The sequence below is a fragment of the Bubalus kerabau genome, chromosome 20, assembly GCF_029407905.1.
Source record: "Bubalus kerabau isolate K-KA32 ecotype Philippines breed swamp buffalo chromosome 20, PCC_UOA_SB_1v2, whole genome shotgun sequence".
Lineage (NCBI taxonomy): Eukaryota > Metazoa > Chordata > Mammalia > Artiodactyla > Bovidae > Bubalus > Bubalus kerabau.
The window spans coordinates 21,856,142-21,877,633 of record NC_073643.1 but is presented as its reverse complement, the minus strand read 5'-3'; positions in this window follow the sequence as shown (position 1 = coordinate 21,877,633).

Here is a 21,492-nt window from a genome sequence, read left to right as displayed (position 1 = left end):
AGACAGAATGCCTGATGAACTATGGATGGAGGTTCATGACATGGTACAGGAGACAGGGAGCAAGACCATCCCTAAGAAAAAGAAATGCCAAAAACCAAAATGGCTCTCTGAGGAGGCCTTAGGAATACCCGTGGATACGGAAAGAAGAGAAGCAAAAAGCAAAGGAGAAAAGGAAAGATATACCCATTTGAATGCAGAGTTCCAAAGAATACCAAGGAGAGATAAAAAGACTTCCTCAGTGATCAGTGCAAAGAAATAGAGGAAAACAATAGAATGGGAAAGACTAGAGATTGCTTCAAGAAAATAAGAGATACCAAGGGAACTTTTCATGCAAAGGTGGGCTCAATAAAGGACAAAAATGGTATGGACCTAACAGAAGCAGAAGATATTAAGAAGAGGTGGCAAGAATACACAGAACTGTACAAAAAAGATCTTCACAATCCAGATAATCACGATGGTGTGATCACTCACTTAGAGCCAGCCATCCTGGAATGTGACGTCAAGTGGGTCTTAGGAAACATCACTACGGACAAAGCTAGTGGAGGTGATGGAATTCCAGTTGAGCTATTTCAAATCCTAAAAGATGATGCTGTGAAAGTGTTGCACTCAATCTGCCAGCAAATTTGGAAAACTCAGTAGTGGCCACAGGACTGGAAAAGGTCCATTTTCATTCCAATCCCTAAGAAGTGCAATGCCAAAGAATGCTCAAACTACCGCACAATTGCACTCATCTCACACACTAATAAAGTAATACTCAAAATTCTCCAAGCCAGGCTTCAACAATACATGAACCGTGAACTTCAAGTCTTTAGACTGTAGGTCTTTCTGCCAGGATCATTCATTGAACTGAATGGGTCCTCTAAAGGTGCTGGGTCTCCAACTTGCCTCTCAGCTTACTGAGTTGGGATGCCTTTTGGGGATGAATTGGAAAGAATTTTCTTTTTTTTCCCTTGAGTTCTGAGAGTGCCTTCACCAGGGTATCAATCAATGGTTTCCTTTTCAGCATTTGTTGTATGTAGTTGGAGATCTGGAATGGAAACTTGGCAATCTTCCACTCCCTAATAATCCCTTTCTAACTTTTGTTAGTTTATAGAAACAAGTCTTGTCATTCAGCAAATCACATCTTGCTGGCTGGACCAGGCGAGCTTCCGGGTAAACAGATCTATTTGTTTCCTCAAGATGTCCTTTTGGTAGCACAGATTCTAAAATATGTGTCTCAGTACATTTCCAATACCTAAAACTCTGAATTGCCTTTTGCTGGTTCACAGCAATATTTTAGAGCCCACATGACATATTTGTTACACATTTGAAAGCTTGAACTTTACTAAATATAAACTGCTGCTGCTGCTGCTAAGTTGCTTCAGTCGTGTCCGACTCTGTGCAACCCCATAGATGGCAGCCCACCAGGCTCCCCTGTCCCTGGGATTCTCCAGGCAAGAATACTGGAGTGCCATTTCCTTCTCCAGTGCATGAAGGTGAAAAGTGAAAGGGAAGTCGCTCAGTCGTGTCTGACTCCTATCGACCCCATGGACTGCAACCCACCAGGCTCCTCCGTCCATAGGATTTTCCAGGCAAGAGTACTGGAGTGGGGTGCCATTGCCTTCTCTGAAATATAAACTACATACCAACAATACACTTTTACTTGAAGATAAGCTTTGGGGGGAAAAGTAAATAAAAAAAGTATACCGCTGCCTTCCTTGTCTTCACTAGAAAGTTTTCTCTTGGATTAAAAAAAAAAAAATTCCCTAAAGTAAGATAAAGAACATAAAAATGCTCCAATATTATCAATGTGGACTTACCTGGTGGTTCAGATGGTAAAGCGTCTGTCTACAATGTTAGAGACCTGGGTTCAATCCCTGGGTTGGGAAGATCCCTGGAGAAGGAAATGACAACTCACTCCAGTACTCTTGCCTTGAAAATCCCATGGACGGAGGAGCTTGGTGCAGGCTACTATCCATGGGGTCTCAAGGAGTCGGGCACGACTGAGCGACTTCACTTTCACTTTCATTATCAATGTACTGTGCATTCTTACGTGGACACTAGGCCCCTGTTCTCTCTCCAGTCCTTCAGGGTGCAGGAATGTGGAAATAGAGCTAGAAAGTCTGTCTGACTTGCTATTCTGCTTACAGAGTGCCTACAGAGTTAAGGGTGCTAATTTTTTACTTTTATTCATTTATTTATTAATTAAGTAAATCCTGTGGATATTTGTCAGTTAACTAGGTATCTACTAACTGATTTCCTTGGGGTTGGAAATAGTCAAGCTTTGACACTTAGCAGAAGACTCATCCAGACAATTTATTAAAAATAAAAAATGTTCAGACTCAAAACCACCCAGATTTTGCTTGAAGGCCTGGAGTCAGGTTCCCCTGAATCTGAATTTTTAATAAGTAGCTCAGCTGCTTATGACGCCGGTGATTTCAGTGCCTCTACTGAGAGAGTCAATTCCTAGGCAGATTGATAAGTCCAGGGTCCCCAAGGAGGAGAAAGGGGTCTGGGGTTCTTAAAGTGGAGATAGGGGTCTGGAATTCTCAAGGAGGAGAAAGGACAAACTTTTTTTCCCCTCTACATACTTTAGTCTTAGTCAGTTATACAAATCAGTTTAAACTCTGTACTAGGGATTATACAACAATGATGTATCCTGCTTGAGGACAGTTTCTCCTTCCTGGAAACATTCTGATTAATCCTGATATTTTAGAATGTGTATTATGGGAGTGGGTCTGGTAGGATCTTTCTATTGTTAAATTCTAATCTTGTTATCCTAAAATGTAAATTGTGGGAGTGGGTCTAGTAAAATTTTCACAAACTTGAGACATTCTTTTGATGCATTGTAATAACTAATTAAAAGGTATGTAACTCCATTGCTAACACTAGCAAGGGGGATACTCTTTCTGCCCCTTCTGATGTCTATGTCAGAAGCTTTCTCTATCCCATTTATACTTTAATAAAACTCTATTTTATACTTTGTCAACAAAGGTCCATCTAGTCAAGGCTATGGTTTTTCCAGTGGTCATGTATGAATGTGAGAGTTGGACTATAAAGAAAGCTGAGTGCTGAAGAATTGATGCTTTTGAACTGTGGTGTTGGAGGAGACTCTTGAGAGTCCCTTGGACTGCAAGGAGATCCAACCAGTCCATCCTAAAGGAGATCAGTCCCGGGTGTTCATTGGAAGGACTGATTTTGAAGCTGAAACCCCAGTACTTTGGCCACCTGATGCGAAGAGCTGACTCATTTAAAAAGACCCTGATGCTGGGAAAGATTGAGGGCAGGATGAGAAGGGGATGACAGAGGATGAGTTGGATGGCATCACCGACACAATGGACATGGGTTTGGGTGGACTCCAGAAGTTGGTGATGGACAGGGAGGCCTGGCGTGCTGCAGTTCATGGGGTCGCAAAGAGTCGGACATGACTGAGCGACTGAACTGAACTGAAAACCCTATTACACAAAAGCTCTGAGCAATCAAGCCTTGTCTCTGGCACCGGATTGAATTCTTCTCCTCCGGAGGAGTCTTTCGTGGTTCAGCAACAACCTTTCACTACTTTGAGGAATACTGCTTGGAATACAGTTCAGACTTAGTGTTACATAAGAATTCCTACAAATCTGCCTTCTAAATATTTCACTTATTAATGTTTCACTTATATTTAGAAAGCAAATGTGAGAGAATATGGCCAAATGTTTAACTCTTCTGAGTCTCAGCTTCAATAGCATTATCAAAGGAAGAATGCTAATATCTGCCAGAGTCTTCTGAGATAAGTAAATGGGATTAAACACATAAAATGCCAGTGAATGTGTACTGAGAATTTTGGACTGAGGAATTTGTTTCATTTACAGAAACATCAGTCTTCAATTTGTAAAGCTCTACCTCTCCAGAATCTAACTGGATGAAATTTCTAAGGATGTGGAGTTGTGGATTGGCATGGGAAAAAAATAATAAAAGAAAGAAAACATTGATGATTGGGTACCTCATTATATTTAGACATTGTGCTGTATACTCTGAAATAGTCATCTCATTTCATCATCGTCACAACATCATTGTCTCTAAATTAAGGGGTAGAAGATACAGAGACGCTAAGGAACTTGCTCAAAGTCTCCTATCTGTTTAGAGGTAGAGTTTGCTTCATGCCACATTTATTTGACTCATAAATTTCTTCAAATACTGGAAACACTTGCTCTTCCAAGCATGCTTATGATTGTGGAGAGATTATCCAAAGAAATCACATGAACTTGAGGCAGTGATACAGTATAGTGGAATAGAGAAGTCCCAGGATAGAGACGGGGAAGCAACTAGAATGAAGCTCTAAATAACATGATACAATGTCTACAGCAGTGGTTCACCCCATCACTGCACCCCTGGTTGATGTTCATTTTGCCTAGCCTCGATCAGGGGGAGCTGGTGTACCAGTGGACTCTATGCCCCCAGATGGAACAATGAGAGTGCCTCGAAGGGGCCCTTACTAGTTCCTACAAGGTCAGTGTGAGCCCCAAGTAGAAATCATGAAGCTAAATCTCTCAGGACTTACATGGAACAGGGTGCCCCATTAAGAATGTATCTTTAAGATCTTTCCCAACGCATAATCCTATGCAACTGGAAGGCTGAACAGGACTAAGGTTAGGGGAGATTATGATTCATCCAGAAGACAAGTTTTCAGTTGTCTCTTTTTTGCATTTTCCTTTTGGTCCAATACACTGTGTCATTTCTTATTTATCTCCAGGAGTAAGCCCGGATTCTCTGTGCTCATTTGTTTCTGGTTGAAGTAGATTTCATTAGGAAAAAGATCTGGTTGACTATAGTCTGATCTTTTAGTTACATGATTCAAGTCACTAAATGAGTTCATTTGTGAGATGAAATCATCATCAGGAGAAAAAATGATTTTTGCCAAAATGTCTATTTTTAAACCAATTCTTATGTCTTAATTTTTGGATTGAGCACATGGAATTGTCCACGTGGCAGTCACAGCTATCTTTCTGGAAGGCCAATTTGTTTTGAAGATTTAGGAGAACTCTGTCTTTAGAATAAAACAAGTAGAGATGTATTATGGAGTCAAATATAAAATTTACCTGCACTGTAGTAATAGAGCAGGCTGACATGGGTTTGTGCACTTATATGCTAGGGCTTGGTTTATTTCTGTAGTTAAGGTTTACAGGGGCTTCCCCAAGCAGCTCAGAGGTAAGGAATCTGCCTACAGTGCAGGAGCCGCAGGAGACATGGGTTTGAACCCTGGATCGGGAAGATCTCCTGGAGGAGGGCGTGGCAACCCACTCCAGTGTTCTTGCTTGGAGAATCCCATGGACAGAGGAGACTGGTGGATTACAGTCCATGGGGTCGCAAAGAGTCAGACACGGCTGAAGCGACTTAGCACACATGCACACAAGGTTTACAGAGCATCTACTCTGTGCCAGGGTATAGTGAATGTTGATATTACTAGTACCCAAAATCTGTTAATAAACTTCAGTGGAAGTATTTAACAATTGGTGATTAAGTAACAATGAAGAGGTACGTAAATATATGAAAAGTTTCATTTCAGGAAAACTTGCATGAGATTGGTCTTTTAATTTCCAAAAGCTCAGATGATACATGTTTTTGTTTGTTTAGGTTTTAATAGACTTATTGTGAGAATTAAAGAGAAACAAGACATATTCCCTATTCCACCTTAAATATCAACCACCTTTTCTTTTAGAATAGAGGAAAGTAGTGTAGTGGTGTCTCCAAAGTGTTCTTTTTCAGCAATTGAGATATACAGTGGTTTCTGGTTCATAACCAATGCATTACCTGTGCAAAGAGAATTTTATGGTATTTTCTCACAGTGGGGAATTTCAGCGTTAAAATGTATTTGCTCTTATCGGTAGAGAGCTATTATTTCTGCTCCTTTCCCAAGCTAATTCTTTGTGCCCCTATGGTTTCAAATTTCATCCAATATCCTTGAAAGTCAAAGACAAGTAGTTAGCTCCTCTGTTTCAGAAGTAACCATACACTGTAATTTTCTAAATTACACATAGGAGATCAAGGTGTGAAAACTTGCAATTGTTCTCTCGAAAGTGGTTTTAGTCTCAATTATCTCTGGGCAACAAAACCACCTCTTTGAATCTGCCTAGTGCTTTATCATTCATTAGGAGGCTTCAGGTAAATTGTCTGTCCTTCAGTCCTTACAACAACCCCAGGAGGGCTGTTATGATTATGCACATTTTGTGCATTCAGATAAGTTAACAGACAGAAATAGAGTAGGCACTCCCCAAACTAGGTTTTCTGATTCCAAGTCTGGTCCTCTCCTTCAATGATTTCTCTTTTCCATTGCTTCTTTCCACCTTATAGAAGCTGACAAGTTGAATTGTGTGATAAATACTGTGAGTGATGAACAGGCTGCTTCTGAGCCTAATGTTCATAAACTGGCTGATGTAAGAGTAAGATGGTTGATTTTATGTGCCTACTTAACTGGGCTATGGGATATCAAGAAAGCTGATAAAATACTTTTTTCTAGGTGTGTCTGTGAGGGAGTTGTTAGAAGAAAATAGTATTTGACTCAGTAGACTGAGTAAAGAGATATACTCTCATCATGTGGGCAAGCCTCATCCAATCCAATGGGAGCTCAAGTAGAACCAAAAGGCAGAGGAAGCGTAAATCCAGCCCCCCAACCCCCGCTTCCTGTTGAACAAAAAAGTCCCTTGGACAGCCTAGATTCTGGTTCTTGGGCATCTGGCCTCAGACTGAATTATGCCACAGACTTTCTTGATTCTCCCACTTGTGGGTGGCAGACTGTGGGACTTCTTTGCCTCTGTAACCATATGAGCTAATTTCTGTAATAAATTTTCTCCAATCTATTTGTCTCTATCTATCAATTTATCTATCTTAGAGTTCTCTAGAGAACTCTAATACAAAGAGTTATCAGTGATTTGTCTTTTGTGACCTTTTAGTTCTCCTTGCTCTTTCACATTCATCCCTGCTTCTGGAATCTGCACTGATCTTAGTTGTACAAAAGTCCCTGTACTGTAACCTGCCAGTCATCCTTTCCTTCCACCATGCCTGAGTGTCAATTACAATGTTTACTTACTGGTATCCCCATTTTACTCAGGTTGTCACTACAAAGAAATCAGATAAAGAATTTTTCAGCAAAGTCTTTGTGACTAATGATATAATCACTCTTACTTCTCAGAATTTCTTTTAGTTTTGATCAGAAGAGGCCTGGATACTATAATGACTTGACCCAAAGGCATAAATCATTATGGCTTCTTTCCTCTCTCCCTCCCTTCTTCCATCCCTTCCTCCTTCCTTGTCTTCCATCCACCCTTCCTACTTTGCTTCTTCCATTCCTGCCATCTTCCCTCCATCCCTTCCTCTCTTGTTTCCTCTCTCCATGCTTTTCTCTCATCCATTCATAAATGATTTTTTCTAACGATGAGTAAACATCCTAAATGTATCAGGCAATATGTCAAACATTATGGATAGAAGAATGAATTGACACAACTCCTGCCTGGAAGTCTCATGGTGACAACCATAATATCAGTAAGTGTTAGGTTGGAGAAGCCCTTTGTTGACTTTTGTTTATAAAGATAGTGAAGCAGAGATAAAAAATAATAAATGAATTCAAATTTTCAAACGAATGGAATATAAATAAATATGCAAGTAGCTTGAATTAATAAAGCACCAAATAAGGCACAGGAGACTTCTGGGACATGTTGTTGGTGAAGGGGAACTGTATTTCCTTGAAATAATGTTATGAGTACTGTAGCAAATTGCCCTCACAGAAACTACATTGGTATATTCCCCTCCCCAATTTTTCTAAGCAAAGAAAGCAGAAAAAATAACCTGAAATTGCTTGGAAGAAGTTTTTCTTAGAAAGATAGGTCATCTGTGAATTACTCAAGATATCCTCCATTAGAAAAGTGGACCCATTATCTAGAAAATGGGTATGACCAGCCCTATTGAGTTTCAGTTGTGAGAAGAAAAATCTGATTGGCTTCTACATATGACTCTCTGGGGACCACAGGGAGTTAGGAATTCTGGACCCATAAGGTACAGAACACAGACACCTACCTCATTCTTGTCCTATATGCTCTGCAAGTCTGCTGATGTGAATGTGAATTGGAAGAACTAAGCAATATGAGTTGAAACTCCAAGAGTTCTGTGCAGGCACCTTGATCTGACTTTGGTATTAAGGAGTTGATATTGTCTTCTCTTCCCTGATTATCTCCAAGGGAAGACAAGTGATTATCAATGTGGGTCTCAGATCACTGGAGTGTTGTCTTAGCAGTAAACTGTCTTCCTATCTGGGGCTGGATAGATCCCATAATTTACGGAGGAGCTTTCTGGCAGCCAAAAACAAAGCAGTAGAGGACTAAGCTGAACTCTGTGCTGTGCTCAGTCATGTCTGACTCTTTGCAACCCTTGGGACTGTAGCCCCCAGGCTCCTCTGTCAATGGGATTCTCCAGGCAAGAATACTGGAGTGAGTTGCCCTTTCCTCTGCCAGGGAATCTTCCTGACCCAGGGATCAAACTTGTCTCCTGTGCTCTTGCATTGCAAGTGGATTCTTTACCTGCTGAGCCATGGAGAAACCCCTGAAGGACTGAAGAGATACTTTTTTTTTTCTGATAAGAGAAAGAAAAAAGAAAAGCCTAATTGATCCCTCACTTTCCATAAAGCCTATTGGAGATCATATAATTTAAGAAGAGAAAAATTCCAAGGGGGCTATAATGATCTCACCACTAATATGGCACGGAGAATTGTGGTTACTAAGATTAATAAAATAACATGGGTGTCTTTTTCTAAAATCAATTTGTGAAATGATTCATACAAGTTAGATAGATTTGGGTTCAACTTCATAATTTATATTTTCATGTCAATTACTCTCTCCATAGTAGTTGATGACTCCTACAGTGGGAGACAATAACTGGTCTGAGAAGATGTAAAGAAGGTGATAACATTTTCCAACTTGATATTTTATAAGGGACAAATTACATTTCCTTTTACACAAATTAGCCCTCTGAAAACCTGGTATGTATCATGTAGCTGAAGTCTGAAAAGGGCCTGAGGAGTTGAGAACACCTAATCAACCAATTATGATCTACAGCAATTACTTTTAAATGTAAATTTCTATATAAGTGGCTCTGACTAGAGATATTCATCTCTGCCATTAGCTCTCATAATACACAGTAATGAGGAGAAATATGCTGTGCCTATTTCGCCTTCTGACAGGCATTATTTGATTGCCTCATTTCTCTTTCATTGGTTTAGGGCATTCTGTTTCAAGATGGATGAAAATGTGTACTGCCAAAGGGTCCAGGGTGAGAGTCAGGCTTCTAATATGTAGGAAGGAATTTCAGGGGTCATCATTCAAAATAATCACCCAGTGTCCTTCATGGCTAGATTTGTGGGATTCACAGAGGGAAAGCTTTTATACAAAAACAAAGCAAAACACAAAACTAAACCTCCTTGCCCTCTTCTGAATGTGTAATCTGTTACCTTCTCAGTTCAAGTGTTTCAGATGAATTTGTTCTGATATATCTTATATGTGACATTTTGCAGCAAAGAGCTTTTAAAAGAGCGCTCCATGAACTGCTTACCCTGGCTAGCGATACCTTAAATCAGTGGTCCCCAACCATTTTAGGTACCAGGGATCAGTTTTGTGGAAGACAGTTTTTCCATGGACTGGGGAAGAGGAGAATGGATTTGGGATGATTGAAGAGCATTACATGTTTTGTAATACTTTATTTCTATTATTATTGCATCAGCTCCACCTTAGTTCATCAGACATTAGATCCTGGAGGTTGGGGACCCCTGCCTTAAATAGAGGAGTATGTCAAAGCTAATTCAGACATGATCATGGGGTGCATGGGAAAAATGATTAGTGTATCAATGTTTGTCCAGTCTACCACCCTCTCAACCATTAATGAGAATTCTTACTTTGGGAGTGCATTTCTTTCCTCTCACCCATTCTTCACAGATGGCCTATCCTAGAGAGAGTTGTTCTTTGCATTGATGGAAAAGTGAGGATTATGGATGGGAAATAGTACTAGGTAGCTAATAGAGACAGGGAAGAACTTAACAAAATAAGTTTCAATCTATTTATTAAGAGTGCGAGGAAAGAGAGACCACTGAAATTGGGGGAAAGAAAGAAGAGGGCGTTAAACACATGATGGCGGAGGACAGAGAAGGGATTTTTCAAGAATTTGAAACTAGAGCAGTGATAAAGCAACTGCAGTGAAAACATTGGGTTTACCACAACATATGTTCAGGTGTTTCTGTAAGATGGTAGAGAAAACCCCAAAAGAACATTTTGGCCAACCTATTACATAAAGGGGAAAGATATCGTGAGTCTGCTGTGATAGAAATCTTCCCTTTACAGTATTAAAAATGCAAGTTAAGTATGATTTTAAATCTTTATAGTAAGAAAATTTGAGTTAAGTATGATTTTCAGGTTTCTGAACTATCTCATTAATTACAGCATGGCTGTAGGTTAAGACATGGTTATGTGATGCTTTTTAAGTGTAACAATTGATCATTTTTATAGGGATTATTTAATTGAGGACCAAGGTGTGCAAATTATAGGCTGTGGGACAGATCCAACCTGCTGTCTGTTTACCTGAAAACATTTTAGTAAAATACAGACATGTTCATCTACTTACTTGCTGTCCATGGCTACTTAAACATCACATGGACAGAGATGAGTAGTTACAACATAGATATTATGGCCTGCAAAGCCAGATATAGTTATGTCCTTTTAAAAATTAAACTCTTTTCATGAAAATTAAACTCTTTAATTTGAGCTAGTTTTAAATTCATATGCAGTTGTAACAAAAAGTATAGAGATATCTCATGTGGCCTGTATCCCGTTTTATCATGGTATCATCTTTCAACACATACTACAATATCATAAGGATAAAATTGATGAAGTAATGTAAATAAAAGTTTAATCATGAAAAGGATTCCTCATGTTGCTCATTTATAGCTACATGTGTTTTTCTCCCAGCTCCAACCCTCTCCTTCAGCCCTAGAAACCATTAATTTCATTTTTATAGTTTTGTCATTTTTAAGAATGTTATATATATGGAATCATACAGTATGTTACCTTTGGAATGGGCTTTTTTCACCTACTATTTTTCTGGAGATTCCTCTAATTTGTTGATTTCCTTCTTTTTATTTTATTCCTTCTGTTGTTGAATAGTGTTCCATTGTGTATATGTATACACTGTAATTTATTTCACCATTTACACATTGAAGTACATCTTGGTTGTTTTCTGCTTTTGGCTATTACAAATGAAGCTGCTTTGGATGCTTGTGTAGAGATTTTTTAAAAAGATAGCCTAAAGTTTTCATTTATCTGGGATGAATGCCCAGGAGTACAGCTGCTGGGTCTTTTGCAGCTGAAAATTTGATTATTTTTTTGTTTTAAGCTGTCAAACTGTATTCCAGAGTTGCTATAATATGAAAGTTGCTTATTTTGTAATTCCATAAGTAAAGTTTGAATGATCCAGTTTCTCTGCACCTATGACAGCATTTGATGTTCTCACGATTTTTTATTTTACCTCTTATGATATGTAACAGTGATATCTCATTGTAGTTTTAATTTGTATTTCTGTAATAGTTTTATTTCCTTTCATGTATTTTTTATTTTTGCTATCAGTATGTTCTCTTATGTGAAATAGTTATTCATGTCTTTTGCATATTTTCCAGTTAGATTGACTTTTTTAATTGTTGAAAATTTAATATTCTTTTATACTCTAGATGTCAGTTCATTGTTAGATATATTGTTTGAAAATATTTTTTCTCACTCTATATGTTTTTATATCATCTTAACAGGGTGCTTCACAGAACCAAAGTTGGTAATTTTGATGAGATTCATTTTATCCTTATTTCCTTAATGAATCATGCTTTTGTTGTCAAGTCTAAGAACTCTTTGTCTAGGCCTCGATTCTCAAATTCTTTTACTTTTTTTCTGAAAGGTTATATTTTTACATTAACATTAAGCTGTTTTTTTCTTTTTCTTCTTTGTCTTATATGTCTGATTGCTCAGAACTATTTGTTCATGATGACTACCTGACATTCTACAGAAAAGATTTGCTGATTATTGATCTAGAAAATTACAAAACATGTATTAGAAAGTACACTGTGGAAAGAGAACCCAATCCATCTTACTATAAATTGATTTAAGCATAAATATATGAAACAAATTTTTAAAAGATGCATTATAAAATTTTTATAACAATGACTGTCACTAATAAATGAGCAAAAGAGACATTAAAACTGGTGGAATAGTGCCTAATCAATTCCATTCCACATCTCTCCACCAACATTGTTCTGGCTGTGTTGAACCAATTCTGAAGACTCCACAGTGTTTTCTTTTATATTGTACAGGAATCTGTTTCTATTGTATCAGGATTGTTTGCGAGACTTACAAGCGGTTTACAAATTATATACTCATTTGTGTTCACTGTAACCTCTGGGTCGTTATGACCAAATTTTTAAGTGGGCACATGAAGCTCTGAAAAATGAGGTTTGTTTGCTTCATCTGTTTATCCAGAATGCCTTCTCCCTTTTCTTATCTGAGTGTTCTGACATCTTGCTTTCTGATTCCTTAAATATGTTGCAGTGAAGTCTAGGCACTTAAAATTTCTTGATAAGATGCATAGCCTTTTGGTAAAAACATGGACAGCATGACACTTTCTGAGTAAACATTATTAATTATTACTCCTCCCCAATTCAGCTATATCCCTTCAAAAGATATCCCAGATCAACAATTTAATGACAGATGCTGTGAAGGTCATGGTCTTATTATCAAGTATTTTATTTATCCCAGGAAAGTGAGTTTTTACATGAGTTTCCAGCTACCCAAGGCTTTAAGTACCGCAACTTTCCCTCACTTTAGACATTGACATCAAAATCTTCCTAAAGAATGCAACTCTGACCTTTCTTCTTCAAAAGAAGATGTTGCATGAAATCTACCTTCTGCTGAGAACCAGGAATCATTCTTATGTGCATCAACTATTGTGACAGTGATCCCCTGTATAGCCATTGAAGTGTACACAAGGTGTTCATCTCCCCACTAATTACTCCAAAAATGCTGCAACTTTTGAGTTCTTTGAATTAATTTCAGTAGTTTTGCCACCCCCACTTTCAATAACACCTTGCTTCTGTCTTTGCCCTGGCACTCTAATATGTTGCTTCTATTTTTTTGCAGGGAATAGAGATTAGAATGATTACAACTGAAGCAAATTAGAGTTTATTCTATAAAGATCATGAGATTTAAAAAAAAGATCTTTCTGTCATCTTTTGGAGTCTCTAAATGAAAGAAAAAAAGAAGAAACTAAGAAACTTATGGGGTTTTTTTTTTGATGAATTTTAAAAATTAAAGTATAGTTGAATTAAGATGCCCTGGAGAAGGGAATAGTTACCTACTGTAGTATTCTTGCCTGGATAATTCCAGACAGAGAAGCCTGGTGGGCTGCAGTTGAGGGTCGCAAAGAGTTGGACATGTCTGAGTGACTAATATACATACACACATCTGTTAATCCCAGATTCTTAATTTATCCCTTCCCCCGGCTTTTACCCTTTGGTAGCCATAAATTTGTTTTCTATGTCTGTGAGTCTGTTTCTGTTTTGTAAATAAGTTCATTTGTATCACTTTCTTAGATTCCACATATAAGTGATGTGATACTTGTCTTTTTCTGACTTACTTCATTTAGTATGATAATCTCTAGATCCATCCATGTTGCCGCAAATGGCATTTTTTTATTCTTTTTATGGTTGAGTAATATTCTATTTTATAGATAGATGTCACATTTTATTTATCTATTCATCTGTCAATGGACATTTATGTTGCTTCCATGTCTTAGATATTTTAAATTGTGCTGCTATCAACAATGGGGTGTATGTCTTCTTTTAGAATTAGAGTTTTTGTCTCTTCTGAATATATGCCCAGGAGTCAGGTTGCTGGACCATATAGTGACTGTTATTTAATAAATTTACTTTATGTCAAATATTGTGGTTATTTAAAAATTAGAGTGCCCACTTTTAAAGAATTTCTAATTTAGTAAGAGAGGGAAGAATGAGCTGAAACTAGTTTTCCACTTATTCCTGACATTATGTGCTAGTGGAACTCAAGGAACTCAAGGATAGGTCCACAAGTCCTTCACAATTCAATAAAAAGCTCATGTCACTTGATTTTATTGAGACTGAGATAATGTTTAAAAAATAAAAATGCCACAATATTGCTATCAAAGCTGATATAATTTAAATGCTTATATTAACATATAAACAATTTTAACACAAAAATAATACATGATGATGAATATGCAATTCACATGGTAATTAACATAGTTCTTAAAAAGATTTGCTTGTATAGTGGAGGGGTCAGATAATATAATACATGTTTAAAGATGTATAATGAATGTATTATTCTTTATTCCTGCAAGTGTATCAGTCCTATAAGTATACCTCCAGTTTTGGAGATAATATCACCACTGTCAATTTGAAGCCCTTCATGAGTGTGAGGTCCAAGCTGGTATGGATCTACCTTGACCTAGTAGTTGGGATTAAGTTTAGTCTTTACAGAGCTCAGTGTCCAAGGCAGAGTCTAAAGTTCACAAGCAAGTATGTCCCAAGAGGAGAGGGATCATCCAGCCCAGTCTTAGTAAAATAAACAGTTCAAAATTCCCTGGGAAATAGCTGTGGGCCTCTTGAATATATGAATAAAGCAAAACAGCAAGAAGACATCTAAGTGGGTGGGAAGATTGGATGCCTCAGATAGAATCCTTGCTGCTGTGCATGGTTCTGGGGACAAATAGACACACTCTTAGATCCTATTTAGCCTTACGGAGTTGAAACTTAACTAAATGAACTCCTGGATAAATCCTGACAGGTACCTCTATACCAGTTAATTACAGAAAGTACAAATTCAGATTAAAATAGTAAAATTTACACATTTAAACAATTAATAGTGACTAGAAGGATGAACTTCAGGTACAGGTAGACCTGGGTTCATATTCCAGTTGTGGCTCACAATGTATTTGACATTTCTGAACAAACATGTTTTCTCAACTGCAAAATGGTTATATTAATATTATAGCCTACCTTATAGGACTTTTGTGTGAATTAAATGTGAATCTCATATAAACCATTTAACACTGTGCCTTGTAAAGTATAAATTATGATTATTTTCATCTCATTTTAGCTTTTAATATTTTAATAAGATGGATCTTTGTGAAGGCCTGGACAGGTATTATAATGACTAGTTGTAATTGGTAGAATTTTGCAGTTCATTGATGGGTTGATTTAATAAAAACTTATTTAACATTTACTGTATTTAGATACTCTACACACGTAAAAGACTAAATCCTTTAAAAATAGTTTTCACTTTTGTTTGTTCAAGTTTCTTTGCTTTATTCTATGATGTTTATTTTCATATAAATCTCTATCTTAGCATTTCTATTGGGTTATGCAAAGCTCAAGATTTTAAAATAGTTCAGTTTTCCCCCAAAATAAGAAAGATTGTGTTTTAGTGGTCAATAGAAGTATCAGTTGAAGGTAATCTGCCATTTCCCTATATTCTAATGATCCAGTTATGATAATACAGCCACAATACAGGTGCCAAAATCAGATTGTGCCTACCAATCGAGCGACTGTTTTTGCCCTCAGGGCATGCTTCTGCCTACTAGGAAGCTCTAATGGTACCTTCACATCATTCTCATTTGCTGTCACAGCCCAGTGCTGCTTGGAGCTTGAGTCTCAGTGGAGGAGGTGGTAATCAGTAGAGAAGTGTCTCGCCCTGATAAAGCCTAAAGGAAGGGAAATGCAGGTTTCCTTCTTCTCTTGCTCCCTAGATGATAGAACCACAGTGATAGGCAATTTCCAAGATGTGGTGCTGCAGAAGAGCAGGCTGCCTGGAGTGTCCCAGAGACTTGTATAACATGCATTTACATAGGGAATTGCTTTTCTCAGAAAAACTGTGCAAATGGGAGCAAATAATCCCAAAAGGAATTGGACTCCAAGTTTATCTTGAGTAGAAAATTCCCTCAGAATTGGTAACTACTGCATTTTAATGACAGGAAAGCTAGCCAGTGTTTTAACAGGTTAAACATAAGTCCTGATGAGCAGTTGTAAGAAAGAAATGTTTAAAAGAAACCTTGGAAAAAAAAAAAAAAAAACTAAATGGAGAACTAGGAGAAAAAATAAAGTTAGAAATAGTGTAGATAGAAACACAATGGACACCTTCTTAAATCTGACAGTAGCATGTAAATAAGCCTGGTGGAAAAGCCAATCTTAAAGATTCAAAAAACTTTTGTGAATTAGCAAGGTTTTCAAAGCTCAGCACTACTGACATTTTGCATCAGCTAACTCCCTCTGTTGTAGGATGTTCAATGCATTTCTGGGACCTACCTCCCAGGTGCTTATAAAAACCTTAACCTTACATTATGTCAACTAAAATGTCTATAGATATTGTCACATCCCCATAGGGGGAGAGCAAAACCATCCTCTTAATGATAAAGACATCTAAAAAAATGATAAAAAAAAAAAGGTCCACTACCAAAGCAAGCAGCACAGTAATAAATAACTTGTGATTTACTTACATTCAAAATCTGGCTTGGCCTCTATTCAAGCTCAGAATCTTAAGTTACTTACAAGGTCTGAGATGCAGTGTTCTTGTATTAACATGTCCTAGAGTGTTATATCGGAGAAGGCAATGGCAACCCACTCCAGTACTCTTGCCTAGAAACTCCCATGGACGGAGGAGCCTGGTGGGCTGCAGTCCATGGCGTCGCTAAGAGTCGGGTATGACTAAGCGACTTCACTTTCACGTTTCACTCTCATGCATTGGAGAAGGAAATGGCAACCCACTCCAGTGTTCTTGCCTGGAGAATCCCAGGGCTGGGGGAGCCTGGTGGGCTCCGTCTATGGAGTCACACAGAGTTGGACATGACTGATGTGACTTAGCAGCAGCAGCAGAGTGTTATATGATACATTTCCAGCACATGATTTTGATAAACCAAATGAGACAATGTGCTATGATACATAAGATGATTCCATATAGCATGTTTTCTTTTTTATGCAGGTATGTATGCATATATGTATGTGCGTGAATGTGCGTGTGTGTGCACATGTGTATACATCTTACAGAAAAACACCAGTGAATGTTCTGGCTAACCCAATACATATACAATGGAGTACATATATATGCTCTCTTACAAATAAATCAATTTTTTGTTTTGGAGTCCTAGTATTTAAGAATGTCCTTTTTTTAATGCAGTTAAAATCTGACATATTATAAGGTTTATTCACTGATTCTTATTCTGACTTCTGGAGCTTCTTAGAATGTCTATTTACTCTTCAAAAAGATAGCTGGTAGAATTCTAGAAGACAGTCATTCTGTGTTGACTTAATTGTTGCTTTTATTTCCTATATCGCAAAACCTTCAAATGCCAAAAATTAATATTTTATTTCAGTTCAGTTCAGTTGCTCAGTCGTGTCTGACTCTTTGCAACCCCATGAACCGCAACACGCCAGGCCTCCCTGTCCATCACTAACTCTCGGAGTTCACCCAAACCCATGTCCATCGAGTTGGTGATGCCATCCAACCATCTCATCCTCTGTCGTCCCCTTCTCCTCCTGCCCTCAATCTTTCCCAGCATCAGAGTCTTTTCAAATGAGTTCCTGGTAAATGTATACCTAAATTTTTATCTTTCTGAGAATAACTCTGAGGGGTCCATATGGACATGGTTCCTATTTTTATTAACAATATTATTAACAGCAGTACAAGGAATAATAATTGATTATTTGTCACTAAGAAGAACACTTTTCATGTACGAAGATCTTTCTCAACTGCAATCTTATATGTGTTCACTTTCCTCTTTTTCTATTTTTTTTTTTTTTTTTGGTTTAAAAACTGAAACAGAGGATGTTTATAAAAACCTAACAAAATAATGCCTAAATTAACCAAAGCTGGTGATGAAGCCAGTCCTATCCAGTGCTAAAGCTTGTGGTGTTCACCATGCTGTTGTCTTGTCCTGTAAGGTCAACTTCTCTAGGAAGTAGGCGCCAAAGCCAGAACCAGAAGGGCATCATGTCAAGATCTAAAGTAAGACCTCTCTTATAGCAGTCTCAGGCTCAGGATGCATTTGGAGAGAAATCCCACACCTGGGCAGCACTAGCCCCCTGAATGGGATAGACTTCCTCCCACAAGCAGACATCAGGGTGGCTCTCCATGTTCCTTGGTTATTTCTCTTTGAGGATGGTTCTGCTCTCTCTGAATCCTTAATAAAGGTAGCTTTCAAAATAAATTTCAAGTCGTTTCTGTTGAGATAGTGAGTAAAGTTTTTTGTTGTTGTTTGTTCATTTTTATTCATTGAGTTGCTTGGGATTTACTAACCTAGATCTAAGAATGAGAAATACTCTGGAGAGAACTGAGGAGCAACAGCCCCCACCAAAACTCAAAGGTGTGTAGGCATACACACACACACACACACACACACACCCCTCACAAAGGGAGCAAAGGAGGAGTTCCTTCTTTTCTTCTGATCCTCAGAGCAGTGTTTCTCAAACTCTGTTGGAAAACACTTATTATTATCTTTTTAAATAGTCAACCTGTTGTAGACTGATACTTTTGAAAATATAAATGTAAAATAACAGAACAATAAAATCAAAATAGCATACCCAAAAAAGAAGCCTACACTTTTTATTGTTGAATTCAAGGAAAATGAATTTATTCAGTTACTATACAAGTTTCTAACTGTGCTCATTCTGTCCTTACCTTTTTGAAAAAAACTTCATGTAGCACCTTCTCAGGGGATTTTGTTTCAGAGAATGGCAGGTGAACATGTTTGTGCATAAAAGATAGGCTGTGTAGCTTGACTTTATGTATATCGCTTATTTCTAAGTCCTGTTAAAGAGGAGCTATGGCAAGTGAAAAAAAGATGCAAGGAAGAGGAAAAGAAATAGGACCAACCAGGGGATAGGGTATGAGTCTTTCTTCCCTCTCAGCTAACTTTTGTTGATGTTCTTGTAATTTTTTCCCCTTTCTGTTTCTGCTTCTATTCCTTATTTACTAGTTGTAATTCTTTTTCTCTTGCCATCTGCTTTCTTCTACATTATTATCCATCCCTTTTTTCTCCCTCAGTTTCTTTCCCTTTCCTTTTGTTATTTGTATATGAAGCATTTCAAATATAGAAAGTATCACGTGCAGCCAAGGAAAAACACCCATGACTGAAAATGATTTAAGATCTATGGCATGGCATATCTCTCTCTCTCTCTCTCTCTCTCTCTCTCTCTCTCTCTCACTATGATATGATATGTATATCATTAAGAAAATTTCATTTTTAAAATGTAATAGTTTGTGAATCATACATGATAACGTGTAGATTGAGTTCCTTTATTGTTTCTGCTACCTAGTATACCATTATATGGAAATGACACAATTAGGTTATTTGGTTAGCTATCCCTCTTAAATTAAAATAATGTGTATTTGAAAAATTTCACAATGCTAGATGTTACAGATAATATCTTTGTGTATGTCTTCACATGACTTTTAGAAGAGTTTTTCTGGCACAGATAGTAAAGAGTAAAGCTAGGTATTTGCAAGATATTCCCTAAATAATTAGGACTATAACTTACATGACCGCTATTTCCTCATTCCTTGGTGTTGTCAATTTCCTTATGTTCTTGGCAATCTAATGGATGAGAAAAGTTACCTTTTTAAAATTTGCATTTCTTCATATATTCTTCATAATATTCTTCATATATTTATTATCAAAACAGGATTCTTCAACTAAGAATTGCTCATTCATTGTTTGCCCATTTTTCTATTAGATCCTTTCTATAAGATCATTAGATCTTTTTAATTTGTGTGAGTTCTGCAAGCACAACATTCATTAATTGTTTGTTCAAATATCTTCATTTAGGATGCAGCTTGTTTGGGTACTTAGGAAATGCTATTCTTTGTTATACAGACAATTATTTTATACATGTAGTTTAACTTATATTCATTTCCTTTATATTTATGCTGTTTATGGATGCTTTAGAAAAATCTTTTCTTATACCTTAAGTGTATTTTCCTATATTTTGTCCTAAGGGTTTTAGAGAAGGTTTTAAAACATTTCAGTATATAATCCATCCAGAATTAAATGTGTCCTCTTCTCTTTCAATCTTCTATTTTATTATCTTTTACTTTTCCTCAGTACTTGCTTACATTTCTTCTCTCCTCATTTTTTGTATCCTTCTAGCCACCTTTTAGGGTATTTGTTAAATAATCAAAAATTTCCATGTTTATCTATTTTTTTTTAAACTGTTGATGTTTATACTTCCTGCTTCAAATAATGATAGTAAATGTGTAGTATAAGGGCAAGACAAAGGAAACTTTGGTGCCCAGCAGGGTTCCTTGGGGCCCCTGGGCACAAAGCCTTTCTGTGTTCCTTTTATTTGATTATAGGAAATAGCCTTCATTTAGTACTGTGATCTTTCCTGAGTTCCGATGGGCAGATTCATTAATAGTTCTATTAGTGGTTCCCTTGAGTCTCTTGACCTAGTTTCTTGGTATTTAAAAAAGGAGATAAGTAAACATACTTGGAATATTAACTGTGAAGATTATACGAGAAAAGGATACAAATGCATGTAATTAGTCTGCTCCTCTGATAGCTCAGTTGGTAAATAATCTGCGTGCAGTACAGGAGACCCAGGTTTGATCCCTGGGTAGGGAAGATTCCCTGGAGAAGGAAATGGCAACCCACTCCAGTATTCTTGCCTGGGAAATCCCATGGACAGAGGAGCCTGGTGGGCTACAGTCCATGGGGTTGCAAGAGCTGGACACAACTTAGTGGCTAAACCACCACCACCTTTATTTCTTGACAACTGCAGTTAGTGTGATGCAAAAGACCAGTGCATGAAGGGTGTGGTGAACCTTTCAGATGGAAAAATTTCCCTTAAAAACAGAGCAACAGTGGAAGTCAGGAATTTCAGATATTATTTCCATAAAGTGTTACAGAAAGACCTGAGCTAACTTTTTGGCCAATTGAATAAATGGTTCAGCATTTGAACAAAGTATGAGTTAGATTAAGAAAAAAATGTGAAAGTTGCAGGCACTCTTGCCATCCCCAGTGGTATTAAATAGGAGGCTGTCTGTTTAAAGAGTTAGCTTATTTGTTGATGGCTGTTCAGCAAAGAGAAGCTGAGAATTGGTGTTGAGGAGCTATATGTTCCTGGATCAGGGTCTAAAAAGCTGATTCCATTCTGCAGTGATAGCAAGTGAGGTGATACAAGCATTGCCCAGTGAATATTGCTCAGGAAATAAATTGGGCATCCAACTGCCCACGGGTGGATGATGCCTTGCTGAGCCTCTCTGTGCTCAATGTACTATATTAGGAAAGTGAATCGAATAGGCACTTCAAATTGTAAAAATGATCATGTTTTCTGAACTCTTTCTAATCAGCAGAAGCATTCCCCACTGTGTTTTGTTTCTCAGGCCTTCAGAATGAGCCAGTTACTTCTGAAAATGGAACAGGCAGGAGAAACCTGCC